The following is a 12,953-nucleotide window of genomic DNA, read 5'->3' as shown; positions in this document are numbered from 1 at the left end:
GCAGGAAAACTAGTGGAGAAAAGAGGCTGAATAGCTTGGTTTATGCAGAAAGCTAACAAAGTCTCAAGACAAGAAACTTTCACCACCTATGTAGGCCACCAGCACCCGCTTGAAGAGCAGAGGGTGCCCCGCCTTGGGCTCCCTCTCGTGTGGGTTTTAGAAGCCAGGACAAGTAAGTAGACATGGCGAGCCTCCATGCTCCAGATGGGAATTCAGCCAGAAAATAGAGTAAAGAAGACACAGGGGAACCAGTCTTTCCAGAAACTGGCCCATTCTTTATTGTCCGGAAAAGCTTTTTATACTTTTGGTTGTACATAGAGATCAATGGATAATACAAAATTATGCAGCGTCAGCAGCCCTGACTCTTATCGAGACCAGACTTTCTCTCTGCATACCTAGCTGTATACACAAGTTTTGGGTGATTTACATCCTCTTATGGCCAGGAGGCCTATTAGCATTTTACGGCCCTTTTCTGATAAGGGTCCGTCAACCAGGAAACTTATTTGCCTTAACAGTGTTGTTCTTTCCAAAGTCTGGAGCCACTCTCAGAAAGCATTAAATAGTTATATTCTTACATAGCAAGGACACAACAATTTATAACAAGGAAAGAGGAGTACAGTGATTTATAACAAAGAGAAATTTCATTAACTCAAAAGTCTAGTGTTGCTAACGTCAAAACGACTATATCCCTTTTTCTATATCCCAATTACATTGATTAATATCCTTCAGGTGCCTAAAAGATAAAGAATATGGAGGTCTGGCAGCAGTCAATGACTCAACAGTGAAACCCATCACCAATATAATTTTTTGCTTTTTAGAAAAGGCTCTATATCTTTAATATGTTTTAAGCTTCATTCCTCTCGAGGTTGAGGAGCTGTAAACAATCACATGTGTAGTTGTAAAAATCCAGACAGACCAGTCAGGTAAGTTAGAAAACTATCAGAGAGATTTAAGCTGAGACATTCCTTTTATATGTAGGAGACTGCTAACTGGAGCTCTAAGTTAATTCTTTTTAGAGGAAGGTGGTGGGGGACAGCCCCCTGTCAATGTCAGAGGAGTTGGTGGGAGCATAATGCAGTAAGGCAGTCAGACTCTGGTTTTGGGGGTAGATGTTCGAGAAAATTCAGTGAGGCTCCCTTAAGTCCCAACTTGCCTTTGCCTGTCGGACCCCTAACCTCATGACCTTTGCCACGGGCAGGACTCCTCCTGCTGGCTCCCGGCACTTACAGAGATGGGAATACCAGACCATCTTACCTGCCTTCTGAGAAAACTGTATGCAGGTCAAGAAGTAACAGTTAGGACTGAACATGGAACAGCAGACTGGTTCCAAATCGGGAAAGGAGTATATAAAGACTGTATATTGTCACCTTGGTAATTTAACTTATATGCAGAGTACATCATGTGAAATGCCCAACTGGATGAAGCACAAGCTGGAATCAAGATTGCTGGGAGAAATATCAATAGCCTCAGATATGCAGAAGACACTACCCTCACGGCGGAAACTGAAGAGGAACTAAAGAGCCTCTTGATGAAAGTGAAATAGGAGAGTTAAATATCTGGTTTAAACTTCACATTCAGAAAATGAAGATCATGGCATTTGGTCCCATCACTTCATGGCAAATAGATGGGGAAACGATGGAAACAGTGAGAGACTTTATGTTCAGGGACTCCAAAATCACTGCAGATGATGACTGCAGCCATGAAATTAAAAGATGCTCATTTGAAGAAAAACTATGACAAACCTATACAAATTTTTTTAAAAGTAGAGACATTAATTTGCTGAAAAATTTCAGTATAATCAAAGCTATGATTTTTCCAGTTGTCATGTATGGATGTGACAGTTGCACCATAAAGAATGGTGAGCAATGAAGAATTGATGGTTCTGAACTGTGGTGTTGGACAAGACTCTTGACAGTCTCTTGGACTTCAAGGAGATCCACCCAGTCATCCTAAAGGAAATCAATCCTGAATATACATTGGAAGGACCGATGCTGAAATTGAACCTCCAATACTTTGGCCAACTGATGTGAAGGACTCACTCATTAGAAAAGGCCCTGTTACTGGGAAAGATTGAAGGCAGGAGGGGAAGAGGATGACAGAGGATGAGATATTTGGATGGAATCACCAACTCTATGGACATGATTTTGCCCAAGCTCCAGGATTTGGTGAAGAACAGCGAGCCCTGGCGTCCTGCAGTCCATGGGGTTGCAAAGAATTGGACATGACTGAATGACTGAACTGAACTGAACATACCACAGAGCAAATACTTTTTGTAATTGGCATGTTTCTCCAGCAAGACTGGGGCTCCCTAAGGCCCCAACACATATCCCCAATCAAGTTTGCACCCATGCACAGAGGTCAGTGCCTAGCATTCACAAGACATTCAGTGAGTTCTGATTGCAGGGGGACCTCCATTTTAGTCAACATAAAGGAATAAAGGGCACATTTATCCTCCTGTCTCAACTAACTCCAAAGTAGAAAAGACAAGTGAAGAGCATTGTTTTACATCAAACATCTGGCAGCAGAGAATGGATTTCTGAGGCAGGGAGCAAGCAAAGAGAGTTCTACAATTGCCCCAACTCTAGAAATAGTTTCCAGCATATACATGGAAGGTGTACCTAGGCAGAGACAAACAGTCTCCCCAAGAAGAGAGATTTATGATTCTATGTATTTAGAGTTCACAGGAGAGAGCTACATACAGAGAACTGTAGGAAGGTATAGGTGATACCCTTCCAGTTTTCTGCAGAGAGTTGATAGTACTGGTCTGAATTATAGGGAACAATCCTTGAGTCTCAAATTGCACCATGTCTACTTCTGCCCCCACCCACCAGGGTGGAAATTACTCATTAAAAAAAAATATATATATATAATATATATATAAATTTATTTATTTTAATTGGAAGCTAATTGCTTTACAATATTGTATTGGTTTTGCCATACATCAGCGTGAATCCACCATGGGTGTACACGTGTTCCCCATCCTGAACCCCCCTCCCAACTTCCTCCTTGTACCATCCCTCTGGGTCATCCCAGTGCACCAGCCCCAAACATCCTGTAAAATTCATCAAACCTGGACTGGCGATTTGTTTCATATACATTATACATGTTTCAATGTCATTCTCCCAAGTCATCCCACCCTCTCCCTCTCCCACAGAGTCCAAAAGACTGTTCTATACATCTGTGACTCTTTTGCTATCTCGTATAAAGGGTTATCATTAATATCTTTCTAAATTCCCTATATATGCATTAGTGTACTGTATTGTTGTTTTTCCTTCTGGCTTACTTTGCTTTGTATAATAGGCTCCAGTTTCATCCACCTCATTAGAACTGATTCAAATGTATTCTTTTTAATGGCTGAGTAATACTTCATTGTGTATATGTACCACAGCTTTCTTTCTTTTTTTTTTTTTTTTTGAATCAACAGAACTTTATTCCCTCACATTTCTGGAGGCTGGAGTCCCAAATCAAAGTGTTGACAGTGTTGGGTTTTCCTGAGGCTTTTTTCCTTGGTTTACAGATAGAAGCCTTCTCACTGTGTCTTCACATGTTCTTCCCTCTGTCTATGTTGTCCGTGTCCTTCTCGTCTAACAACACCAGTCATATTGCATTAGGTCCCACCCATATGCCTTCATTTCAACCTCTTTAAAGGCCCTATCTTCAAATGCAGTCACATTATAAGGTTCTGGGAGTGGGTCTTCAACTTGTGAACTTGGGGGATACTATTCAGTTTATAACAAGGCTAACTAAATTTATTTTTTACATTATCTTTTGATGGAGTAGTTTATTCCAGTTGTATCCATTACACTTTTTGGTGAGAGAAGGGTTTAAAAAGCAGTAAACTTTATTGCCAATCACCGCCTGGTGTTTCCAAACATGGCTGAATAACCAGTGTCACATTCAAAGCAAAGCAAGAGAAACCCATTCTGGGTACAATTCTCTGTCAAAATCATCCAGAACCATGGGGATTTAGAGGTTACCACAGAAAGCTATTTAAAGCTACCAAAACTGTTATCTCTACCTATTTTTTAGCGTTTCACATTAACTCACAATTTTCTGAGGACAGAAGGTTAAATTCCTTAACTTTTGTGTTTCAGTCATTTTCTTTTCATAGGTAGTGGGGTTTATATTTCTTTTTTTAATGTATTTTTAATATAAATTTATTTATTTTAATTGGAGATTAATTTCTTTAAATATTGTATTTGTTTTGCCATACATCAACATTAATCTGCCACAGGTATATACGTGTTCCCCATCCTGAACCCTCCTCCCTCCTCCCTCCCCATACCATCCCTCTGGGTCATCCCAGTGCACCAGCCCCAAGCATCCAGCATCATGCATCAAACCTGGACTAGTGATTCATTTCCTATATGATACTATACATGTTTCTATGCCATTCTCCCAAATCATCCCACCCTCTCCCTCTCACACAGAGTCCAAAAGACTGTTCTATACATCTGTGTCTCTTTTGCTGTCTCGCATACAGGGTTATCTTCACCATCTTTCTAAATACCATATATATGAGTTAGTATACTGTATTGGTGCCCACCCCCCTGCCCCGGCTTACTTCACTCTGTAAAATAGGCTCCAGTATCATCCACCTCATTAGAACTGATTCAAATGTATTCTTTTTAATGGCTGAGTAATACTCCATGTGTATATGTACCAAAGCTTTCTTATCCATTCATCTGCTAATGGACATCTAGGTTGCTTTAATGTCCTGGCTATTATAAATAGTGCTGCGATGAACATTGGGGTACACATGTCTCTTTCAGTTCTGGTTTCCTTGATGTGTATGCCCAGCAGTGAGATTGCTGGTTCATAAGGAAATTCTTTTTCCAGTTTTTTAGGGAATCTCCACAGTGTTCTCCATAGTGGTGTACTAGATTGCATTCCCACCAACAGTGTAAGAGGGTTCCCTTTTCTCTACACCCTCTCCAGCATTTATTGCTTGTAGACTTTTGGATCACAGCCATTCTGACTGTCATGAAATGATACCTCATTGTGGTTTTGATTTGCATTTCTCTGATAATGAGTGATGCTGAGCATCTTTTCATGTGTTTGTTAGCCATCTGTATATCTTCTTAGGAGAAATGTCTATTTAGATCTTTGGCCCATTTTTTGATTGGGTCATTTATTTTTCTGGAATTGAGCTGCAGGAGTTGCTTGTATATTTTTGAGATTACTTGTTTGTCCATTGCTTCATTTGCTATTATTTTCTCCGAACGTGAAGGCTGTCTTTTCACCTTGTTTATAATTTCCTTTGTTGTGCAGACGCTTTAAAGTTTAATTAGGTCCCATTCGTTTATTTTTGTTTTATTTCCAATATTCTGGGAGGTGGGTCATAGAGAATCCTGCTGTGATTTATGTCGGAGAGGATTTTGCCTATGTTCTCCTCTAAGAGTTTTACAGTTTCTGATTGTACATTTAGATCTTTAATCCATTTTGAGTTTATTTTTGTGTATGGTGTTGGAAAGTGTTCTAGTTTCATTCTTTTACAAGTGGTTGACCAGTTTTCCAAGCACCACTTGCTAAAGTGATTGTCTTTATTCCATTGTATATTCTTGCATCTTTTGTCAAAGATAAGGTGTCCATATGTGTGTAGATTTATCTCTGGGCTTTCTGTTTTGTTCCATTGATCTATATTTCTGTCTTTGTGCTAGTACCATACTGTCTTGATGACTATGGCTTTGTAGTAGAGCCTTAAGTCAGGCAGGTTGATTCGTCCAGTTCCATTCTTCTGTCTCAAGATTGCTTTGGCTATTTGAGATTTTTTGTATTTACGTACAAATTGTGAAATTATTTGTTCTAGCTCTGTGAAAAACACCGTTGGTATCTTGATAGGGATTGCATTGAATCTATAGATTGCTTTGGGTAGTATATTCATTTTCACACTATTGATTCTTCCAATCCATGAGCATGGTATATTTCTCCATCTATTAGTGTCCTCTTTGATATCTTTCACCAGTGTTTTATAGTTTTCGATATATAGGTCTTTAGTTTCTTTAGGTAGATATAGTCCTAAGTATTTTATTCTTTTCATTGCAATGGTGAATGTAATCATTTCCTTAATTTCTCTTTCTATTTTCTCATTCTTAGTGTATAGGAATGCAAGGGATTTCTGTGTGTTGATTTTATATCCTGCAACTTTATTATATTCATTGATTAGCTCTTGTAATTTTCTGTTGGACTCTTTAGGGTTTTATATGTAGAGGATCATGTCATCTGCAAACAGTGAGAGTTTTACTTCTTCTTTTCCAGTCTGGATTCCTTTTATTTATTTTTCTGCTCTGATTGCTGTGGCCAAAACTTCCAAAACTATGTTGAATAGTAGTGGTGAAAGTGGACATCCTTGCAGTTGTTCTTGACTTTAGGGGAAATGATTTCAATTATTTTTCACCATTGAGGATAATGTTTGCTGTGGGTTTGTCATATATAGCTTTTGTTATGTTGAGGTATGTTCCTTCTATTCCTGCTTTCTGGAGAGTTTTTATCATAAATGGATGTTGAATTTTGTCAAAGGCTTTCTCTGCATCTATAGAGAAAATCATATAGCTTTTATTTTTCAATTTGTTAACGTGGTGTATTACATTGATTAATTTGTGGATATTGAAGAATCCTTGCATCTCTGGGATAAAGCCTGCCTGGTCATCATGTATGAACTTTTTAATGTGTTGTTGGATTCTGATTGCTAGAATTTTGTTAAGGATATTTGCATTTCTGTTCATCAGTGATATTGGCCTGTAGTTTTTCTTTTTTTTGCGGTATCTTTGTCAGGTTTTGATATTAGGGTGATGGTGGCCTCATAGAATGAGTTTGGAAGTTTACCTTCCTCTGCAATTTTCTGGAAGAGTTTGAGTAAGATAGTTGTTAGATCTTCTCTAAACTTTTGATAGAATTCAGCTGTGAAGCCGTCTGGACTTGGGCTTTTTTTTTTTTTTTTTTTTTTGCTGGAAGATTTCTGATTACAGTTCCAATTTCCATGCTTATGTTGGGTCTGTTAAGATTTCCTATTTCTTCTTGGTTCAGTTTTGGAAAGTTGTACTTTTCTAAGAATTTGTCCATTTCTTCCACGTTGTCAATTTTATTAGCATATAAGTGGTGATAGTAGTCTCTTATGATCCTTTGTATTTTTGTGTTGTCTGCTGTGATCTCCGCATTTCCATTTCTAATTTTATTGATTTGATTTTTCTCCCTTTGTTTCTTGATGAGTCTAGCTAATGGTTTGTCAATTTTATTTGTCCTCTCAAAAAAACAGCTTTTGGCTTTGTTGACTTTTCCTATGGTCTCTTTTGTTTCTTTCGCATTTATTTCTGCCCGAATTTGAAGATTTCTTTCCTTCTACTAACCCTGAGGTTCTTCATTTCTTCCTTTTCTAGTTGCTTTAGGTGTAGATTCAGGTTATTTATCTGACTTTTTTCTTACCACGTCTTTCTTATCCATTCATCTGCTGATGGGTATCTAGGTTGATTCCATGTCCTAGCATTATAAACAGTGCTGTGATGAACATTGGGGTACATGTGTCTCTTTCAATTCTGGTTTTCTCGGTGTGTATCCCCACTAGTGGGATTACTGAGTCCTAAGGCAGTTCTATTTCCAGTTTTTTAGGAATCTCGACACTGTTCTCCATAGTGGCTGTACTAGATTAAATTCCACCAGTAGTGTAAGAAGGTTCCCTTTTCTCCACACCCTCTCCATCATTTATTGCTTGTAGACTTTTCGATCGCAGCCATTCTGACTGGTGGGAAATGGTACCTCATTGTGGTTTTGATTTGCATTTCTCTGATAATGAATGATGTTTAGCATGTTTTCATGTGTTTGTTAGATTCAATGCAATCCCTATCAAGCTGCTAATGGTATTTTTACAGAGCTAGAACAACTAATTTCTCAATTGGTATGGAAATTCAGAAAACCTCGAATAGCCAAAGCAATCTTGAGAAAGAAGAATAGAACTGGATAAATCAACCTGCCTGACTTTAGGCTCTACTACAAAGCCATAGTCATCAAGACGGCATTGCACTGGCATAAAGACAGAAATATATATCAATGGAACAAAACAGAAAGCCCAGAGATAAATCCACACACCTATGGACACCTTATCTTTGACAAAAGATGCAAGAATATACAATGGAATAAAGACAATCACTTTAGCAAGTGGTGCTTGGAAAACTGGTCAACCACTTGTAAAAGAATGAAACTAGAACACTTTCTAACACCATGGACAAAAATAAACTCAAAATGGATTAAAGATCTAAATGTACAACCAGAAACTATAAAACTCTTAGAAGAGAACATAGGCAAAACCCTCTTCAACATAAATCACAGCAGGATTCTCTATGACCCACCTCCCAGAATATTGGAAATAAAAGCAAAAATAAACAAATGGGACCTAATTAAAATTAAAAGCTTCTGGACAACAAAGGAACTTATAAGCAAGGTGAAAAGACAGCCTTCAGAATGGGAGAAAATAATAGCAAATGAAGCAACTGAAAAGAACTAATGTCAAAAATATACAAGCAACTCCTGCACCTCAATTCCAGATAAATAAATGACCCAATAAAAAAAAAAAGTGGGCCAAAGAACTAAACAGACATTAATCCAAAGAAGACATACAGATGGATAACAAACACATGTCTCTATCAATTCTGTTTTCCTTGGTGTGTATTCCCAGCAGTGGGATTGCTGGGTCATATGGCAGTTCTAGTTCCAGTTTTTTAAGGAATATCCACAGTGTTCTACATAGTGGCTGTACTAGTGTGCATTCCCACCAACAGTTTAAAAGGGTTCCCTTTTCTCCACACCCTCTCCAGCATTTACTGCTTATTGACTTTTGGATAGCAGCCATTCTGACTGGCCTCGAGTGGTACCTCATTGTGGTTCTGATTTGCATTTCTCTGCTAATGAGTGACGTTGAGCATCTTTTCATGTGTCTGTATATTCTTGCCTCCATTGTCAAAGATAAGGTATCCATAGGTGCGTGGATTTATCTCTGGGCTTTGTATTTTGTTCCATTGGCCTATATTTCTGTCTTTGTGCCAGTACCATACTGTCTTGATGACTATGGCTTTGTAGTAGAGCCTTAAGTCAGGCAGGTTGATTCCTCCAGTTCCATTCTTCTGTCTCAAGATTGCTTTGGCTATTGGAGGTTTTTTGTATTTCCATACCAATTGTGAAATTATTTGTTCTATCTCTGTGAAAAAATACCGTTGGTTTCTTGATAGGGTTTGCATTGAATCTATAGATTGTTTGTGGTAGTATACTCATTTTCACTATATTGATTTTTCCAATCCATGAACACGGTATCTTTCTCCATCTATTAGAGTCCTCTTTGATTTCTGTCAACAGCATTTTATAGTTTTCTGTATATAGGTCTTTTGTTTCTTTAGGTGGATATAGTCCTAAGTATTTTAATCTTTCATTGCAATGGTGAATGGAATTGTTTCCTTAATTTCTCTTTCTATTTTGTCATTATTAATGTATAGAAATGCAAGGCATTTCTGTGTGTTGATTTTATATCATGCAAATTTACCATATTCTCTGGTTAGCTCTAGTAATTTTCTGGTGGAGTCTTTAGGGTTTTCTATGTAGAGGATCATGTCATCTGCAAAGAGTGAGAGTTTTATTTCTTCTTTTCTAATTTGGATTCCTTTTATTTATTTTTCTGTTCTGATTGCTGTAGCCAATACTTCCAAAACTATGTTGAATAGTTGTGATGAGAGTCAGTACCTTTGTCTTGTTCCTGACTTTAGGGGAAATGCTTTCAACATTTCACTGTTGAGGATAATGTTTGTGGTGGGTTTGTAATATATAGCTTTGATTATGTTGAGGTATGTTTCTTTTATTCCTGTTTTCTGGAGAGTTTTTTTTTTTTTAATCATAAACATATGTTGAATTATGTCAAAGGCTTTCTCTGCATCTATTGAGAAAATCATATGGCTTTTATTTTTCAATTTGTTAATGTGTTGTATTACATTGATTGATTTGCGGATATTGAAGAATCCTTGCATCCCTGGGATAAAGCCCACTTGGTCATGGTGTATGATCTTTTTAATGTGTTGTTGGATTCTGATTGCTAGAATTTTGTTAAGGATTTTTGCATCTCTGTTCATCAGTGATGTTGGCCTGTAGTTTTCTTCTTTGGTGGCTTCTTTGTCAGGTGTTGGTATTAGGTTGATGGTGGCCTCATAGAATGAGTTTGTAAGTGTACTTTCCTGTGTAATTCTCTGGAAGAGTTTGAGTAGGATAGGTGTTAGCTCTTCTCGAAATCTTTGGTAGAATTCAGCTATGAAGCTGTGTGGTCCTGAGCTTTTGTTTCCTGGAAGATTTCTGATTACAGTTTCAATTTCCATGCTTGTGTTGGGTCTGTTAAGCTTTTCTATTTTTCCTGGTTCAGTTTTGGAAAGTTATACTTTTCTAAGAATTTGTCCATTTCTTCCCAGTTGTCCATTTTATTGTCATACAATTGCTGATAGTAGTCTCTTATGATTCTTTGCATTTCTGTGTTGTCTGTTGTGATCTCTGCATTTTCCTTTCTATTTTATTGATTTGATTTTTCTCTCTTTGTTTCTTGATGAGTCTGGCTAATGGTTTGTCAATTTTATTTGTCCTCTCAAAGAACCAGCTTTTGGCTTTGTTGTTTTTTGCTATGGTCTCTTTTGTTTCTTTTGCAATTATTTCTGCCCAAAATTTGAAGATTTCTTTCCTTTTACTAACACTGGGTTTCTTGATTTCTTCCTTTTCTGGTTGCTTTAGGTGTAGAGTTAGGTTATTTATTTGACTTTTTTCTTGTTTCCTGAGGTATGCCTGTATTGCTATGAACATTCCCCTTAGCACTTCTTTTACACTGTCCCATAGGGTTTGGCTTGTTTTGTTTTCATTTTCATTCTTTTCTTTGAATATTTTTATTTCTTTTTTGTTTTCTTCTGTGATTTGTTGGTTATTTATCAGCATGTTGTTCAGCCTCCATATGTTGGAATTTTTAATAGTTTTTCTCCTGTAATTGACATCTAATCTTATTACATTGTGGTCAGAAAAGATGCTTGGAATGATTTCAATTTTTTTTTTTTAATTTACTAAGGCTAGATTTGTGGCCCAGGATATGATCTATTTTGGAGAAGATTCCGTGTGCACTTGAGAAAACGGTGAAATTCATTGTTTTGGGGTGAAATGTCCTATAGATATCAATTAGGTCGAACAGGTCTATTGTATCATTTAAAGTTTGTGTTTTCTTGTTAATTTTCTGTTTAGTTGACCTAGCCATAGATGTGAGTGGGTTATTAAAGTCTCCCACTATTATTGTGTTATTGTTAACTTCCCCTTTCATACTTGTTAGCATTTGTCTTACATATTGTGGTGCTCCTATGTTGGGTGCCTTTATATTTATAATTGTTATATCTTCTTGGATTGATATTTTTATCATTATGTAGTTTCCTTCTTTGTCTCTTTTCACAGCCTTTGTTTAAAAGTCTCTTTTATCTGATATGAGGATTGCTGCTCCTGCTTTCTTTTGGTCTCTATTTGCATGGAATATTTCTTTACAGCCCTTCACTTTCAATCTGTATGTATTCCTTGTTTCAAGGTGGGTCTCTTGTAGACAACATATATACGTGTCTTGTTTTTATATCTATTCAGCCAGTCTTTGTCTTTTGTTTGGGACATTCAACCCATTTACATTTGAGGTAATTATTGATAAGTATGATCCCATTGCCATTTACTTTATTGTTTTGGGTTCGAGTTTATACACCCTTTCTGTGTTTCCTGTCTAGACAAGATCCTTTAACGTTTGTTTTAGAGCTGGTTTGGTGGTGTTGAATTCTCTCAACTTTTGCTTGTCTGTAAAGCTTTTGATTTTGCCTTCATATTTGAATGATATCCTTGCTGGGTACAGTAATCTTGGCTGTAGGTTTTTTTTTTTTTTTTCATCACTTTAAGTATGCCCTGCCATTCCCTCCTGGCCTGAAGAGTTTCTATTGAAAGATCAGCTGTTATCCTTATGGGAACCCCCTTGTGTGATATTTGTTGTTTTTTCCCTTGCTGCTTTTAATATTTTTTTTCTTTCTGTTTGATCTTTGTTAATTTAACTAAAATGTATCTTAGAGTGTTTTTGGCCTTGGGTTTATCCTGTTTGGACTCTTTGGGTTTCTTGGACTTACTTGTGAGTATTTCCTTCCCCAATTTAGGGAAGTTTTTGACTATTATCTCAAGTATTTTCTCATGGTGTTTCTTTTTGACTTCTTCTGGGACTCCTATGGTTTGAATGTTGGGGCGTTTAACATTGTCCCAGAGGTCTCTGAGATTGTCTTCATTTCTTTTAATTAATTTTTCTTTTTCCTCTCTATTTCATTGATTTCTACCATTCTATCTTCTACCTCACTTATCCTATCTTTTGTCTCCATTATTCTACTCTTGGTTCCTTCCAGAGTGTTTTTTATCTCATTTATTGCATTATTCATTATATATTGACTCTTTGTTATTTCGTCTAGGTCCTTGTTAAACCTTTCTTGCATCTTCTCAATCCTTGTCTCCAGGCTATTTACCTGTAATTCCTTTTTGTTTTTAAGATTTTGGATCATTTTCACTATCATTATTTGGAATTTTTTTATCAGGTAAATCCTTATCTCTTCCACTTTTGTTTGGTTTGGTGGACATTTATTCTGTTCCTTTACCTGCTGGGTATTTCTCTTCCTCTTCATCTTCTTTATATTGCTGTTTTGGGGGTCCCCTTTCAGTATTCTGGCAGTTTGTGGAGTTCTCTTTATTATGGAGATTCCCTGCTGTGGGTGGATTGGACAGGTGGCTTGTCAAGCTTTCCTCATTGGGGAAGCTTGTGTCGATGTTCTGGTGGGTGGAGCTGGATTTCTTCTCTCTGAAGTGTAATGAAGTGTCCAGTAATGAGTTATGAGATTTCAATGGATTTGGATTGACTTTGGGACGCCTGTATATTGAAGCTCAGGGCT

Source organism: Oryx dammah, unplaced genomic scaffold (genome assembly GCF_014754425.2).
Source record: "Oryx dammah isolate SB20612 unplaced genomic scaffold, SCBI_Odam_1.1 HiC_scaffold_15, whole genome shotgun sequence".
Lineage (NCBI taxonomy): Eukaryota > Metazoa > Chordata > Mammalia > Artiodactyla > Bovidae > Oryx > Oryx dammah.
This window is presented reverse-complemented; position numbering follows the sequence as displayed.